Below are 17,626 nucleotides of genomic sequence, written 5' to 3'. Positions count from 1 at the left end.
TATGATGAGATTAAACAAAATATCTAAAATACTTTAAACATCTCTAATATTGAAAATGCTCTAAATCAAATTATTATTTTTTTAATTAAATAAGTCAAAAAGGCTATTTTATCAAACACTTTAACTTATTTCCTATAAACAATAATAATAATAAACCTTGTCATCAAAAAGTTTAAAAAGAAAAATTAATAAAATGAGTTAGTTAGCAAACACAAAAAATCAAAACAAAATAACATCGTTTTATTTGTCAACTTATAAGCTCCCACCACTATTTTGTATTATATTTGATTCTCACTTGTGGTCGAAGCACTCCTTCACCAAATTGCTACTAGTAAAAGATGCTCTTATTATTATTATTATTATTTTATTTTTATTTTTTTTATTATTTGGTTTATATAAAATTTAAATAATATAATGGCACATTGTCTATACTACCCTTAAAATATTTATTAATAATGTTAGGAGGATCAATGATTCTCATGAAAGAAAAGTACAATATTGTAATTTCATATATTATGTGCATAAAAGATATGAGATAGAGCAATTATAGCATTAGCCTCAGTTGTCTTTTTGTCTAATCTTAGGTCAAACAATGAAAGTCTTAAGTGTCTTTTGTCACTCACATGGTTTACAACAAATCCAACCTATCCTCCGGTTGGAACTTGGTATCCTTTTTGAAGTTTTATTATATTATATTTTTTTGTTTAAAAATAAAATAATAAAATGTTCAAATATGCTATTCACTTTGTTTGGTTTAATTCCTTTTTTTTTAAATTAATATTTTTATTTTTTGTTTTTATTGAATTTTTAAAATATTTTACATAATTTTTTATTTTTTAGATACACCTAACTTAGATATATTTAAAAAGTATAATATTGTAATTTTTTTAAAAAAAATTATCAAATACAAAAAATAAAAATAAAAACAAATAAAATTTAGTACATTTTTGTATTTTGATGTATTAAATGAATTTTTTAAAAAAAAATTGTATAAATTTTATACTTTTTAAGTATATTTAGATTAAGTGGATCTAAAGAGTTAAAAAATTGATTAAAATATTTTAAAAAATCACTAAAAATATAAAAATATGAATTCATAATTCAAAAAAATATTTTTAAAAATTTCAAACTAAACAAAGTGATTTTTTTTTTGTATTATTTTAATTTTCTTGTAAAAAGCAATTTTTATGAGTCCCAAAACAATTTAAAATAATTTTCTAAAAATAAAATGTGCTCAAATTTTTTTAAGTAAATAATTTGCCAAAAAGCAATCATATAAAATTTATTTTTTATTTTTTAAAAAATAATGATTTTAGAAAAACAAAATACCTAAGCACATCAATGGGATCAATAAAAGACAAACCTCAAATCTCAACACAAAACAAAAAATGCATATCATCAATATTGGTTCTAGATCTATTATATTCATGAATTTTACAATACATTAATTTAATTTCAACTACACATATTCACATTCTCGAAACATATTCTAATTAGATGAGCAATCGTATTATGTAATTGTTTTTTAGGCGTCTAGCATTTACAAATCAAAGGAGTTTGGTTGAGTAAAAAGATAGTTAAATATTATAGTTTTTATTCACACAACTGGCAAAATATTATTGAAAAATTAGTTAAATTGTATTTAAATTAAAATTTAATGAAAATTCAATATAATTATGTCAAATTTAATAAAATTTAATAATTTTTAAATCTTAAAAAAATTTATTCTAACTTTTTTTTATAAATAATTTAATGTGAAATATTACATCCACCCAACATCAGTTAGTTTTACCCACCTAAAAAAAATCTGTTAATTCAAAAAAAAAAAAAAAAGTCACACCATATCACTGATTTTACCTTGACTCCGGTTTGGATTAGAATACCACTTTGAGGTATGGTAATACACAGCTCCCCACGGCTCCCCCCCTTTCGTTTTCTCTAATACACTCCTCCTTCCCCCTCCCATCGTTTTCTCTCACAGATAACCCCCCACTGCACAAACAAATGAACTCTCCTTCTTGATTACTTTGATAGCATTTGGTACCATTTACGTTTTTTTATTTATGTTTATAAAAATTTTATAAATTAGATTTTATTTATTTTTAAGAAAAACATAAACTACATACGTGTTTGGTTTAAATAAAATGTTTGAAAAACTTTAAAAATATAAACTAAAAAATATGTCTATTCATGCCTAAAATATTTATATTTATTTTTTATTATTTATGATAATGGGATCATACACATTATAATTGAAAAAAAAATAATTAAAAAAATAATTGGAAAAAAAATTAATTGAAAAAAAAAATTTGTTGGTCAAATTTTTAAATTTTTGTTTAAAAACTTTTTTAAGTTACATTTTTTTTTCAAATTTATAAATTGAGACAATCATTTATAAACTAAAAAAATTATCAAATAAGTTTTTATGATAATTTTTTAAATTTTTATAAATATAAACTAAAAATGAAATGATTACTAAACAGGCCTTTCCATTTTTGTATGCATTCATTAACTCCCGTTCCTTGATTACTTTTTGTTTTTTTATACATTTATTTTCTCTACCATATAATCTCTCCCTTCATGGTTTCTCTTCTTGCCTCTTTATTTGCTGGGTTATTGAGCCTATTTTTGGGATCAATATCGATGATTCGAACCGTTCATATTTTAAGATTTGTTAAGTATATTATACTTATAAAAAATTAAATTGATTGAATATCAGAAATTATGTGTTTAGATCATCGAACTAAAAATTATTTTTTAAAAAAATTTAATAAACAGTTTTTTGAACATATAATTTATGATATCCGATTAACTTGATTTATTACAAATATAATATACTTAATAAATTTTAAAATATGAATAATTTAAATTATCAAAATTAAGCTTAAAAATAGACTCAATAACCTAGCAAATAAAGAGGCAAGAAGAGACCATGGAGGGAGAGATTATATGGGAGAGAAAATGAATACATACAAAAACAGAAAAGTAATCAAGGAACTGGGAGTTAATGAATATAACTTTTATGATTGTTTTATGAGGGCTTAATCTTGGGCAGTTTTTTACTTCAATTCAAGTTTAGGGGTGTTTGGGAAGTTAGTTTTTAAGTTTTTTTTTTTTGTTTTTTTGTTTTTTTTTCACTAAAAGATAAATTAGTTACAAAATATAAAAAAAATAAATTCAAATAAAATATCATATTAAATCATACAATCATTTCATTTTTTCTCTCACAAATATCACATTCAATCACAAAAAAATCCAACTATCTTTTCAAATATTAAAAAAAAATTCTCAAATAATATTCTACAACAAAAGAAAAAAAAAAAAAAAAATTTCCCAAACACCGACTACTAGAATGCTCTACCTCTCTCCACTTGCTTATGAGCTGTTTCTTTTTAAACATTTTTTCTAATCTCTTCTAATGAAACCCTTTCTTGTTATCCTATATATGTCGTAACCCTCTTATGTTGTTGTCCTCCTTCGTTTGTCCCTTTCTTTAACGGAAAAGTAATCAATGAACGGGATGCATACCAAAACGGAAAGGCCTGAGAACTGAGTTGAATCTTCTAATGAAACCCTTTCTTGTTATCCTATATATGCTGTAACCCTCTTATGTTGTTGTCCTCTTTAGTTTGTCCCTTTCTTTAACGGAAAAGTAATCAAGGAACGGGATGCATACCAAAACGGAAAGGCCTGAGAACTGAGTTGAATCTGGCTTCTCTCTCACTAATCTCACCAAAACATCTCAGATCTACCGATGATGGTTTCTTTCTCGCTCTTTCTCTCTCCATATTCTTTTCTTTTTCTCTTCTTTCCCCCGGTTTCTTTAAAGAGTTTAGTAGTATCAGTATCAGAGACCAACCCAATCAGTATAAGAGACCAACCCCCCACCCCCATCAGTATAAGAGACCAACCCTCCACCCTCGTATTAATTATGATGGTTAATGGTTAAAATACCACTGCCGGAGGCAAGCTCACCACTGCTGGATTCCGACTGCCCTCATCAGGAACACCGCCGATCTGATCCCTCTTGCGCCGAGGCTGAAACTGAGAACTGTGTTGAATCTGGCTTCTCTCTCACTAATCTCACCGAAACATCTCAGATCTACCGATGATGGTTTCTTTCTCTCTCTTTCCCTCTCCATATTATTTCTTTTTCTCTTCTCTCTCTAATCTCTCAAAAGCATTTCCAGATCTGAGTTGAATTTGCTCTCTGATCTCCATAATCAGGTTTTTATTTGATAGAAATTTGTATGATTAAATCTTTTATATAACCACCTGCAGTTTTTGTGGCTTTTACTTGATGATACATGCTAGGGAATGATAGAAATGTGTATGATTAAATCTGTTATATACCACCTGCAGTTTTTGTGGCTTTTACTTGATGATATATGCTAGGGAATTTGCAAGGACTCTCAAGTTTGCCAAAATATGATTAAATCTGCAATTTTTGTGTCTTGTACTGGATGATATGTTATTGAATTTGCAGGGACTCTCCCAAGTTTGATAAAATATGAACCCTTATTATCCTTTGAATATCGTTTGATAAAATAAGTCATAATCAACATTACGATGAATCATACCCAGGGTAATAACCAAACATCATATTTGAGGCATATAACTAAAGAACTCTTCAATCATAATCAAAATTAAAATTACAAGAGGTTATAATTAGGTTTTGATTTCTCTCAAGTGGTCATCCCAACTTGAGAAAGTGTTTAGACTTGGTAGGCCCATTTTGGAATTGATTTTCATAATTTGAACAATTTATTTTTTTGGATTCATTGAGTAGAATATTAATGCAAAAAATCAATATAATTGGACATCAGTAACTATATATTTGAATCATATTTGTTTTAAAAAAAATGGACGACAAATATAATTTCAAGAATAATTATCAATTTTTTGTAATATAAATTTAATTCTAACATATAACTACCTATGTTCGATTATTTTAATTTTTTATAGGAATATTTTACTCAACGAGTTTTAAAAAGTGAATGGTTCGGATCATCAAAATGGAACCTATGGTTGAGATGCAAATATGAGAGAAGCCCAACCCTTATAGCTAAAGTACAACTAGTATAACAATGAGTCATAATCAAATCATAATAAATAACACAAATGAGTTATAATCAAAGACTACAAAGGTCATAATTGGACATATGATACATATTTAAAAGCAGAAAGTGTATTATAGAATTTTCATGCAAACACAAAAATAAAGATGAATATTATATATATATATATATATATTTCAATATTAAATAATTAACATTATTCTTTATTTATACAATTGGCAAAATATTCTTGAAAATTAGTTAAATTGTATTTAAATTAAAATTTAATGAAAATTCAATATAATTTAATAATTTTTAAATCTTAAAAAAATTATTCTAACTTTTTTATAAATAATTTAATGTGAAATATTACATCCACCCAACATAGTTTTACCGACCTAAAAAAATCTGTTAATTCAAAAAAAAAAAAAAGTCGCAAAATAGCACCGATTTTACCTTGACTCCGATTTGGATTAGAATACCACTTTGAGGTATGGTAATACACGACTCACCCCCTTTTGTTTTCTCTAATACATGACTCCCCCCGCCTTTTCGTTTTCTCTCCTAGATAACCCCCCACCCCACAAATGAACTCCCTTTCTTGATTACTTTGATAGCGTTTGGTAACATTTACGTTTTTTAATTTACATTTATAAAAATTTTATAAATTAGTTTTTGTTTATTTTTAAGAAAAACATAAACTATATACGTGTTTGGTTTAAATAAAATGTTTGAAATTTTTTTAAAATATAAGCTAAAAAATATGTTTGTTCATGCCTAAAATATTTATATTTATTTTTTATTATTTATGACAATGGGATCATGCACATTATAATTGAAAAAAAAAAATTGTTAGTCAAAATTTTAAATTTCTATTTAAAAACTTTTTAAAGTTACGTTTTGGGAAAATTATTTATAAGTTTTATAAGGGAGACTTATGCTACATATGGTCCTACTAAAAAACTTATGTTCCTATAAGTCCTGTAGGAAGTTTGTTGACACATTTACCCTCAATATTAGTTGTTAATATCATAAATAATAGTAAAACCATATATAGGAAATTGAATGTTACAATAGATCATATATATATAAACGTAACGTAACGTAACGTGACACCTACATAAACGTAACGTAAAACCTATAGGAATTGCATGTTACCATAGATCATATCTGCATAACGTAACGTAACGTGACACCTACATAAACGTAATTAAATGTTGCTATAGATTATATCTACATAAACGTAACGTAACGTGACACCTATATAAACGTAACGGGACACCTATGATTTATGGAAACATTCAATTTCCTATATAGGAAATTGAATGTTATCATAGATCATATTTATATGAAACGTAACGTGACACCAACATAAACCAGCAACATTTTTACATTCAATTTAAAAAAATAAAAACTCATTAAGTTTGCGAAACGTAACGTGACACGTTACGTTACGTTTATGTAGGTGTCACGTTACGTTACGTTTATATAGGTGTCACGTTACGTTACGTTTATGTAGGATCTTGTGGAATACATTCTTGTCTAAATAAGGCTTGAGACTTTATAAGAAATTATGCAGGACTTAGCCTACTATAAGTGTCTGAAAAATGACTTATAAATAAGTCTCCCATATGTTTTTTCCTCAAATTTACAAATTGAGACAATCATTTATAAACCAAAAAAATTATAAAATAAGTTTTTATGATAATTTTTAAAATTTTTGTAAATATAAACTAAAAATGAAATGATTACCAAACAGGCCTTTCCGTTTTTGTATGCATTCATTAACTCCCGTTCCTTGATTACTTTTCGTTTTTGTATGCATTCATTTTCTGTACCATATAATCTCTCCCTCCATGGTCTCTCTTCTTGCCTCTTTATTTGCTAGGTTATTGAGCCTATTTTTGGGATCAATATCGATGATTTGAAGCGTTCACATTTTAAGATTTGTTAAGTATATCGTACCTGTAAAAAATCAAGTTAATCAAATATCAAAAATTATGTGTTTAGATCATCGAACTAAAAACCATTTTTTTAAAAAATTTAATGAACAGTTTTTTGAACATATGATTTCTGATATTCGATCAATTTGATTTTTTACAAATATAATATATTTAATAAATTTTAAAATATGAACGGTTCGAATTATCGAATTTGAGCCCAAAAATAGGCCCAATAACCTAGCAAATAAAGAGGCAAGAAGAGAGACCATGGAGGGAGAGATTATATGGGAGAGAAAATGAATGCATACAACAATTGAAAAGTAATCAAGGAACAGGAGTTAATGAATGCATACAAAAACGGAAAGGCCTGAGAACTGTGTTGAATCTGTCTTCTCCTTCACTAATCTCACCAAAACATCTCAGATCTACCAATGATGGTTTCTTTCTTGCTCTTTCCCTCTCCATATTCTTTCTTTTTCTCTTCTTTCCCCCATTTCTTTAAATAGTTTAGTAGTATCAGTACAAGAGACCAAGCCAATCAGTATAAGAGACCAACCCCCCCCCCCCCCCCCAAATCAGTATAAGAGACCAGCCCCCCCACCCTCGTATTAATTATGATGGTTAATGGTTAAAATACCACCACCGGAGGCAAGCTCACCACTGTTGGATTCCGATGGCCCTCGTCAGGAACACCACCGATCTGGTACCTCTTCCGCCGAGGCTGAAACTGAGAACTGTGTTGAATCTGGCTTCTCTCTCACTAATCTCACTGAAACATCTCAGAGCTACCGATGATGGTTTCTTTCTCGCTCTTTCCCTCTCTATGTTCTTTCTTTTTCTCTTCTCTCTCTAATCTCTCAAAAGCATTTCCAGATCTGAGTTGAATCTGCTCTCTGATCTCCATAATCAGGTTTTTATTTGATAGAAATTGCATGATTAAATCTTTTATATATCCACCTGCAGTTTTTGTGGCTTTTACTTGATGATATATGCTAGGGAATGATAGAAATGTGTATGATTAAATCTGTTATATACAACCTGCAGTTTTTGTGGCTTTTACTTGATGATATAAGCTAGGGAATTTGCAAGGACTCTCAAGTTTGCCTCTCACTCCGGTAAACAAACATGGCCTTTGTTTCCTCTATCATATTCCTCACAACCCTTTCATCCTTTGCATATATATATATATATATCATGGTCATGAACCTCCGTCTGACCCCTTTCCATGTACATATATCCAGGTCATCCACCACTGCCGTATTCCTTTGTACGTATATATATCCTAGTCATCAACCACTGTCGGATTCCAATGGTCTTTGTCAGGAACACCGCCAATCCGAGGCTGAAACCGACGATTGTATTGAATCTGGCTTCGCCTTCACTATTCTCACCCAAACATCGCAGATCTACCGATGATGGTGATGTTTCTCGCTCTTTCGCTCTCCGTATTCTTTCTTTTTCTCTTCTTTCTCTCTAATCTTTCAAAAGAATATCAGGTCCTAGTTGAATCTACTCTCTGACCTCCAAAATTTGGTTTTTATTTGATAGAAACTTGTATGATTGAATCTGTTATATACAACCTGCAGTTTTTGTGGCTTTTAGTTGATGATATATGTTAGAGAATTTGCAAGGACTCAAGTTTGCCAAAATATGATTAAATCTGCAATTTTTGTCTTGTACAGGATGATGTGTTATTGAATTTGTAGGGACTCCCAAGTTTGATAGAATATGAACCCTTATTATCCTTTGAATATATATTTTTTCTTTTTTTCTTTTTTGTGCAAATGCTAACATGCAAACACTTTTTTTTTTTCTTCTTCTTTTTGTTTTTAATAATATATATTTTATTTTTAGTGAAGATTTTTGGGTCTTTGCTAGCTAGCGTGTGCCGGGTAGGCTTAGGTATTGAAAATTCTTCTGGGCCAGGGTTTGGAATGGTCAAATTGGGCCTGAATATGAGCTGTGCTGGGCCCAGATCACATTTGGCGCTGAGTGGGCCAACTGGGTTTTGAATATCCTTTTAGGGGCCGTGTTTGGAATCGTCAAATTGATTCTAACGATGAACTAGGCTAGGCCCATCTCAGTTCTAATACCACATCTTAACCCAAGGCTTGTAGCGCACTTGGTAAAGGCCTGGGGGTTAAGACCCCAAGTCTCAAGTTCGAAACTCTTTGGGCCAACCTCTTGGGCATAGCACAGTTGGTTAGAAGGTTAGTCTCAAATTGTTGCTACCACAACACTTGCTCCCCCGCAGTTAGTTACACTATATTTTCATCGTTTTGTTTCGTTTATTTTTATTCTTCATCAACCTCATTAACAATAGATGGGCAAAAGGTGACATCGCAGCCTATGTTACATGGACTCGGCACTTTGGGGCGAAGTACCCTTGGCGACACGACACGACACGACATGGATGCGGGTGTGGGATCTGTGTCGGATTCGCCTCTCCTCTCTCGGACACGACTAATCAAAAAGGAAGAAGAAGGTTGAGATACTTACATTGATGTATGGATTCAAGATCTTGATCGTGTCTTTTGATCTCCTTCTCTCTCTCTATCATGATCTCCTTCTCTCCCTCGGTATCTCTCTCGATCGTGCTGTGCGTGTGTGAGAGAAGTGAAGAGAAGAGACAGACCCATCGTGTTGCTGTGCGTGTGAGAGAGAAGCGAAGAGAAGACAGACGTGTTGTTGCTGTGCATGTGAGACAGACATGTCAAAGCTGCTGCTGCTGTTTGTATCAAACCCTAATGGCTGGACCTAATAAATAAATAAATAAAAGGCTTGGGATATTGGCTTGTTAATATTATAAATCTTAATGGGCTGGACCCAAATAAATAAATAAAAAGTTTGGGCATTGATTTGTATCATAATAATTAATATTATAAACTATAATGGGCTGGACCCAAAAAAATTTACACCTATTGGCTTGTTTGTATCATAATAAATCTTAATGGGTTGGATCCAAATAAAAAAATAAAATATTTGGGCCTGTTAATAAACTTTTCAACAATAACATGGGTTATTATATGACTTATCCATATGTTTGATTCTATTTATAAAAAAAAATTATTGGGTCAACTTTTTTTAACTCATCTTCATATAATAAATATATTTTTAAAATAACTATTTAACGTATCACTGTACCCGTATCCACATTTGGATCCACATCCAAGTATCCTTAATTTTTAATTTTGAAGTGTCCGACCCCAGATATGCATCCGCACGCGCACCCGATACCCGCACCCGAGTCCGTGTAACATAGATTGCAGCTTGAGTTAAAGCGGTTAGGGGTTAACTGACTCTTAGTTGCAGGAATCGCGGGTGGCGATTCTGAGTAAGAATCGCGATTCCGCGATTCCGCGAAAGAAACGTGTAAGAATCGCGTTTCTGTGGAGAGAGAAACGCGATTCAGTCCAAGATGGGATCGTAAAGGAGAGAGAGAGAGAGAGAGAAACCCTAACCTGATCGATCGTCTTCGTCTCTGAGGGCTTCGATCTTCGTCACTCTCTCGATCGTCTTCGTCTCTGCTTCTCTCCCTCTTCATCTCTATTCGTCATTCTCTGCTTCTCTCCCTATTCGCGTCTGCTTCGTCTCCCTCTTCGCGTCTGCTTCGTCTCTGTTCTCTTCACTCTCTCTCTTCGTCGTTCTCTTCACTCTCTCTCTTCGTCTCCATGTTTACTATGTTTGATCATATATATTATATATATAACATATAATATATATAATTTATCATATATTATATATGTAATAAAATTTATAAATTATAATTTTTACCATATATAATAAAATATTCAATTATTATTTCTTAACTTTTTAACATATAATAAATAAAATAAATCATCCAATTATTTAAAAGAAATCTAATTAAACCATATATAATAAAAAAATTATAAAATAAATTATCTAATTTTTCTTTTTATTTATTTTAACATAATTTATTATTTCTTATTTATTATAATTTTTTATTTATAATATGTAAGCGCTCCTAATTTACGACTCCTCTAAGTGGTCACGTTCCCCCGCTCCCACTTTGTGCAACTAAGAACTGACTTAATGAATTGAAAGCAAAGGGAGCAAAGTGAGATTATGACGAAAATGCAAGGGTGCTAAGTGTAATTAACTCAATCTCTCAACTTGCAGAGATACTTTTAGGTTTTAGGTTTTAGTGAATCTTGTGATTAGATCTCTTCTTCTCTTGGATGAACGTGGGAGTTTGGAAGGCCAGTTGATTAAACTCATCTTGACTTGCCGAGGTGAGTTTAATCAACTCTTCTTTCTAATCTCACCGAAACATCTCAGATCTACCGATGATGGTTTCTTTCTTGCTCTTTCCCTCTCCATATTCTTTCTTTTTCTCTTCTTTCTCTGTAATGTCTCAAAAGCATTTCCAGATCTGAGTTGAATCTGCTCTCTGATCTCCAAAATCAGGTTTTTATTTGATAGAAATTTGTATGATTAAATCTGTCATATAACCACCTGCAGTTTTTGTGGCTTTTACTTGAAGATATATGCTAGGGAATGATAGAAATTTGTATGATTAAATCTGTTATATACCGCCTACAATTTTTGTAGCTTTTACTTTGAAGATATATGCTAGGGAATTTGCAAGGACTCTCAAGTTTGCCAAAATATGATTAAATCTACAATTTTTGTGTCTTGTACAGGATGATGTATTATTGAATTTGCAGGGACTCCCAAGTTTGATAAAATATGAACCCTTATTATCCTTTGAATATTTTTTTGTTCTTTTTTTTTTTTTCGTGCAAATGCTAACATGCAAATACTTTTTTTTTTCTTCTTCTTTTTGTTTTTAATAGTATATATTTTATTTTTAGTGAAGATTTTTGGGTCTTTGCTAGCTAGCGTGTGCCGGGTAGGCTTAGGTATTGAAAATGCTTCTGGGCCAGGGTTTGGAATGGTCAAATTGGGCCTGAATATGAGCTGTGCTGGGCCCAGATCACATTTGGCGCTGAGTGGGCCAACTGGGTTTTGAATATCCTTTTAGGCCCGTGTTTGGAATTATCAAATTGATTATAATGATGAGCCAGGCTAGGCCCATCTCAGCTCTAATACCACATCTTAACCCAAGGATTGTATCGCACTTGGTAAAGGCCTGGGGTTAAGACCCCAAGTCTCAAGTTCGAAACTCTTTGAGCCAACCTCTTGGGCGTAGCACAGTTGGTTAGAAGGTTAGCCTCAAGTTGTTGCTACCACAGCACTTGGTGTGGGTTCAATACCCCCGCAGTTAGTTACACTATATTTTCATCTAAATCTCACATTAGTTGTTGTACTTTTATCAAAATCTCACTTTGTTTTTCATCTAAATCTCACATTAGATGTTGTACTTTTATCAAAATCTCCTTTTGTTTCGTTTATTTTTATTCTTCGTCAACCTCATTAACAATAGATGGGTGAAAGGTGACATTGCAGCTTTTGTTAAAGCGTTTAGGGGTTTAACTGTCTCAATGAATTGAAAGTAAAGGGATCAAAGTCAAGTTATGACGAAAATGCAAGGGTGCTAAGTGTAATTAACCCAATCTCTCAACGTGCTATGTTATGTTATATCTAGGTTTTAGGGTTTAGTCAATCTATTTAGCAGATCTCCTCTCCCCTGGACAAACGTGCGACTTTGGAGGCTGTGGGAGCCGTGTTCAAGCAGCCCAATACCATTAGGCCCAATTGCAGGTTGGCCCATTTGGCCTCATCCATCAGGCCCATTTAGAGCTCAATAAAATGGGCTACATAGAAGGGCCAAGTAACAAGTCTTGGGTCTAGTAGCAGAAGCCAAATCGTCCATGCAAGCATCTTGGCTAGTTGCTGATTCCTCTCCATAGAGTGGTGGGGGAGTGAGTCATCAAGATGTGTGTAGTAGGCTATGAAGCACGGGTACTCAAAAAATAGTGCCGTACACGTACCGGTACGGCTGCATGCGTACCGGGTACAGCAAAAAGGACTCCGGTACGTTTGATTCAATCGAGTACAGCTTGGGTACGGATTGGGTACGGCATGGGTACATCTTTAGTGCGTTTCAGGAACGTCAGGGGCAGAAATCAAATTTCTAGGAGAATTGAGGGGTACCGGAGCAATATTAAGAAAAATTTCAGAAAAAAAAAAAGAAAGAAGGAATATACACGAATGATGTTTGTTTTGCCCTAATCTCATCACTTCAGCAACATAGCAGCAAGAGGCGACCCAGCAGCAAAGAGGCGACCCATCCATTCCCTTCGAAGGCCTCCCGCGACGACGACGCAAGGAGAGTTCCGATGAGTGCACTTCATCTTCATCTTCTTCTTCTTCTTCGCTTTCTTCTTCTTTGTCTACATCTTCCACCCTCGTGTTCTTCGTTTCTTCTTCTTCGTCTCATATATTTTTTGTTTTGCAGATCAGCAAGCATCTGGTTTTGTCCCTTCTTGCATCTCTTTGTCTTCCCTCCTGTGAGAAACTGGTCAGAATTTTTGGGTGCGGGCATATCAGCAAACAGCAAGCAACTGGTCAGATTTTGTTTCATCTCCTTGTTTCTTCTTCTCTTTGTCTTCATCTTTATTTTTTTTGTTTTTTTTCTTGTTTCTTCTTTCTTCTTAAGAGAGGTAGAACCTGGTCGGAGAGGTAGAACCAAGTTATTCAATCATATTTAGAACAAAAAAAAATTAGAACAAAAAAATTAATAAATTAGAACAAAAAAATGAACCTGTTCAGAGAGGTAGAACCAAAAAAAAAATTAGAGACGTAGAACCAAGTTATTTAATCATATTTAGAACAAAAAAATTGATAAATTAGAACAAAAAAATGAACAGGTTCCTTTGTACAAAAATTGATAAATTAGAACAGGTTTTCTAATTTTTGTACAGGTTCCTTTGTACAAAAATTGATAAATTAGAACAGGTTCCTTTGTACAAAAATTGATAAATTAGAACAGGTTTATCAAAAAAATTGATAAATTAGAACAAAAAAATGAACAGGTTCTACGTTTCTAATAACTTGATAAATTAGAACAAAAATTGGAATAACAAATCTTTGATAACCTAATGCTAAATCAGAATTAGAACTCAGCCGTCTTCCTTTGTACAAAACCCTTCTCCTTTCCTTTGGATTTTGATCCCGTACCCGTACCCGTACCGTACTCATACCCGCACCCGTGTTTCCTAGGTAGTAGGGGATAAAAACCCAAATTAAAGGAGAAGCTTTAAAGATGTGTGTATGGAGCAGGGGATAAAAACCCAAATGAGAGAAGCTTTAAAGGTGTGTAGCATGGGATCAAAATCCAAAGGAAAGGAGAAGGGTTTTGTACAAAGGAAGACGGCTGAGTTCTAATTCTGATTTAGCATTAGGTTATCAAAGATTTGTTATTCCATAGATTTGTTATTCAGCCAATTGAAAATGAACGCCAATTCGGAGCATTCAAGGTTAGTGAATCAACTTTCTTTGATATCTTTGTATCTATATATATTATGCGGAAGTCTGTTGTGTTTAAAGCTATGTGCGTATCTATATATAGATGCTTGTATGCCTAGATGTTGAATGGAAGGGCTAGATGTTTGAGATCTTTGTACACATTCAGCTTTGGAAAGAACAAGTTTGTTCTTCTCTTTTCTTTGTAAAATCTTGTACTCTTTGTGTTTGAGGCTGGGAGGGTATAATAAATGGTAATGAATGTTTCATTTCATTTATTTATGCAATTGTTCTAAATGGATGTTTTTGGGATAATCCAGCTAAGGAAATTAAAGAGAAGAACAAACTTGTTCTTTCCAAAGCTGAATGTGTACAAAGATCTCAAACATCTAGCCCTGCCTAGATGAATGTTTCATTTCATTTCATTTATTTATGCAATTGTTCTAATTGGATGTTTTTGGGATAATCCAGCTAAGGAAATTAAAATGTTTCCACCGCCTAATCAATTATACCTCAAAATATATAGGGGTGTTACATGTTTGTATGACTATTGGTCGTTCACTACTCTCTTAGTTTGGAATTGGATAGGGCCATGATGCACAAATTGCAATGGATACATATGTGTGTGTGTGTGTATTTCTTGACATACACAAGCACAAATAAATCAGTAAGTATATGTAAGTTGTAACCTCGATTTTTTGGAAGCATTCAATTTGTGTTATATATGTGAATATGTAGATATATGCATGCATTCCTCTGTCAAATACAAAAAATATTTAGAAAACAAATGGTATATTTAGAAGAGGAAGAGAGATGGATGGGTAAGATTGTCAATTCACTTTATAAATTTGCATGTGACTTGCATATGTTCGATTTTGCGGTAGACTATCAAAGGGGCACAGGATCTGAGTTTAAGGGGTGTACCCATCAGGTAATATAATTTGTGTGAGTAGGGTTGCCTATATAAATATTCAAAGAAAAGAAATAAAAAGGAAAGAAAGTAAGAAAAAAGGAGGAAACTAAAAGAAAAAACTCGACTTAGCTAGAAGGAATGTAAGTGTACCTCCATGAATGTGTGTATGTAAAATTGTGTTATAACTCTTTCATAACCTTTTCGTTAGATTTGCTTTTCTCAAAAATTGACTGTTGGATTTTATACTCTTTTCATAGCCATAATATATACCATATTTTAAATTTCCAGCCCGTCAAAGATTAAGAATTTAAGAGCTATCTTATAACTATGTCCGCATTTCTTCACGTAATACAACTCTGATAGGAGGGCTTTGTAGATGAGAGCTCTATCTATTTCTGTTCAACTTGAAATTTTCATGTGCAGTTTGTATGGAAGAAATACTTAAATCGTAGTTTGCAGAGTTTAGATCTAATAAGAAGTTATGAATGGATGTAAGACTAAAAACTCTATATCAAGTATAGTTGATTATGTACCATACATTATGTTTATACGTGTAATGTATGTAAGTTTATATATTTAATAATATATGGATGGTATATTTATATATATGAAATAAATGTGTATTTGCTTAAATTTACATGATATAAAATAAACTCATATGCAAGGAAAAAAAGCACTCAAATGCAAACCCACTAACCTGAAGGAGGAGAAATATCATGTATGTTTAGATTAACATCATGTGCTAATTGGTCAAGTGGTTTAAGTATCTTTTTTGATGTGTACTTTATTTAGACTCAAATTTGAGTGTTTTATTGGGGAAATGTGGCCTAAGCTGTTGGGGTGCCCCCTTAGGAGACTCAAGTGGTAAAGTATCATCTTAATTTGCCCAAGTGTTAATTAATTTATTTTTATTTATTTCTTTTTAATCTACTTGTTGCCCCATGCTGCTAGGACTGCATACAGACCTCCTTTTAAGCATCAAGTTTCCCAAATGCGACTTGCATGTGAAACTAAGTAAACCTAAACCACTAACTGGTAGCAGATTTGGCTGGGTCCCTGTGTCTGAATTGGCATTGCATTTGCCAGCTCTTTACCATACCTACTACCTTGTATTGCACTTAACCCTTTATTTTGTATTCTAATGCTCATTTCATTATCTTGTGATGGTTTGTAGGGTGCCGGCAGCTAATTCTTACGATGATTTCCATAAAATTTTTTGGGTTTTTATTGCCTTGTTGGGTAGCCTCCTCGGAACTACGTATAAACCATTTGAAACACAATATCCGAAGGCGGTAGCATTTGTAGCAACTATTGCAATCTATTTTATATCGTTGGTGATTGAATTAGCACTCCGAACCAAAGGCATAGATCATATTATAGTTAACATATTAAGCTTGTTCTTGGGCTCACTTGCTGTTATTTTGCCCATATTTATCATTTTCCCAGCCATTGGGTGCTGGCTTTGGGCATATGGGTCTGTGTTTTTGGCATTGTTGTATATCGTTTCTATGATAAGATCAGAGATGATTTTGTCAAAATTGTTGCAGAAATTAGAAGCATAATGAATCAATTGAGAAATGGCAATGCCAATGGAAGTCAGGGTGAGCCGAATGCCAGTGCAAATGAAAGTATGGGCAGTTCTGCAGTTACAATGCCTGTGAATGTGGTTTGAAAGCGGGTTGTCCACACCCGCAAGAACTTACCCGCAAAGACTTTCTTTCTTTTTTTTTTTGATAAAAACCTCGACTGTTGGTTTTTGATTATTGAATTTTGGATGAATGTAAAAATTAATGAAGAATTATTTTAGGTAAGTTTAAGATCTTGAATTATTTTACTTTAATTGTATTGTTGAATGAGATTGATGATCTAGTTTTGGATTTTGAATATGTGTTTGTGTTAGTTTATGATTTGATTTAAAAGTTTAGGATTTTGAATGATTTGTTTGTGTTAGGAATTGATTTTGTTGTATTTTTAATTTTATAAGTTTTAATTAATTAATTATTAATGTTTGAGTATTTTAGAAAATAGGGGAAAGAGGGTCCAAAATGAATATTTACAAAATGTGGGGAAAAAAAGGTTCCAAAATAAATTTTTAAAGAAAAAAGTTCAATTCACAAATCGTCTGCACATTTACGAACCCTATCTGTACTACAAGCAGTTGTGAGTTGAATTTTGTCCAAACTGTGATCGATTTGCAAACCGTCTAAAATCGAATCATGATTTGCAAACCGTCTAAAATCGAATCATGGCTGCCCATCAATATTTTTGCGGAATTTAGAAGCATAATGGATAAATTGGGAAATGGCAATGTCAGATGAAGGTCA

General features: G+C 32.2%; 1 long non-coding RNA gene across 2 annotated transcripts; it reads left to right on the top strand.

Annotated features, from left to right (window-relative positions):
- Positions 1-3,384: 3,384 nt before the first annotated feature.
- LOC114322489 (uncharacterized) lies at positions 3,385-17,188 on the top strand. Of its 2 annotated transcripts, XR_014347285.1 has the most exons (6): positions 3,385-4,114; positions 4,363-7,797; positions 8,045-8,115; positions 8,242-8,418; positions 13,383-13,491; positions 16,477-17,188. It is a non-coding gene; the product is annotated as an uncharacterized LOC114322489 (long non-coding RNA). The 2 variants fall into 2 exon arrangements; XR_003650746.2 differs by lacking the exon at positions 4,363-7,797.
- The last annotated feature ends 438 nt before the right edge of the window (positions 17,189-17,626 follow it).

The sequence above is a fragment of the Camellia sinensis genome, chromosome 12, assembly GCF_055761805.1.
Source record: "Camellia sinensis isolate YWXY chromosome 12, ASM5576180v1, whole genome shotgun sequence".
NCBI lineage: Eukaryota > Viridiplantae > Streptophyta > Magnoliopsida > Ericales > Theaceae > Camellia > Camellia sinensis.
The sequence above is the reverse complement of the archived record's forward strand: the minus strand, read 5'-3'. Positions and strand labels throughout refer to the sequence as shown.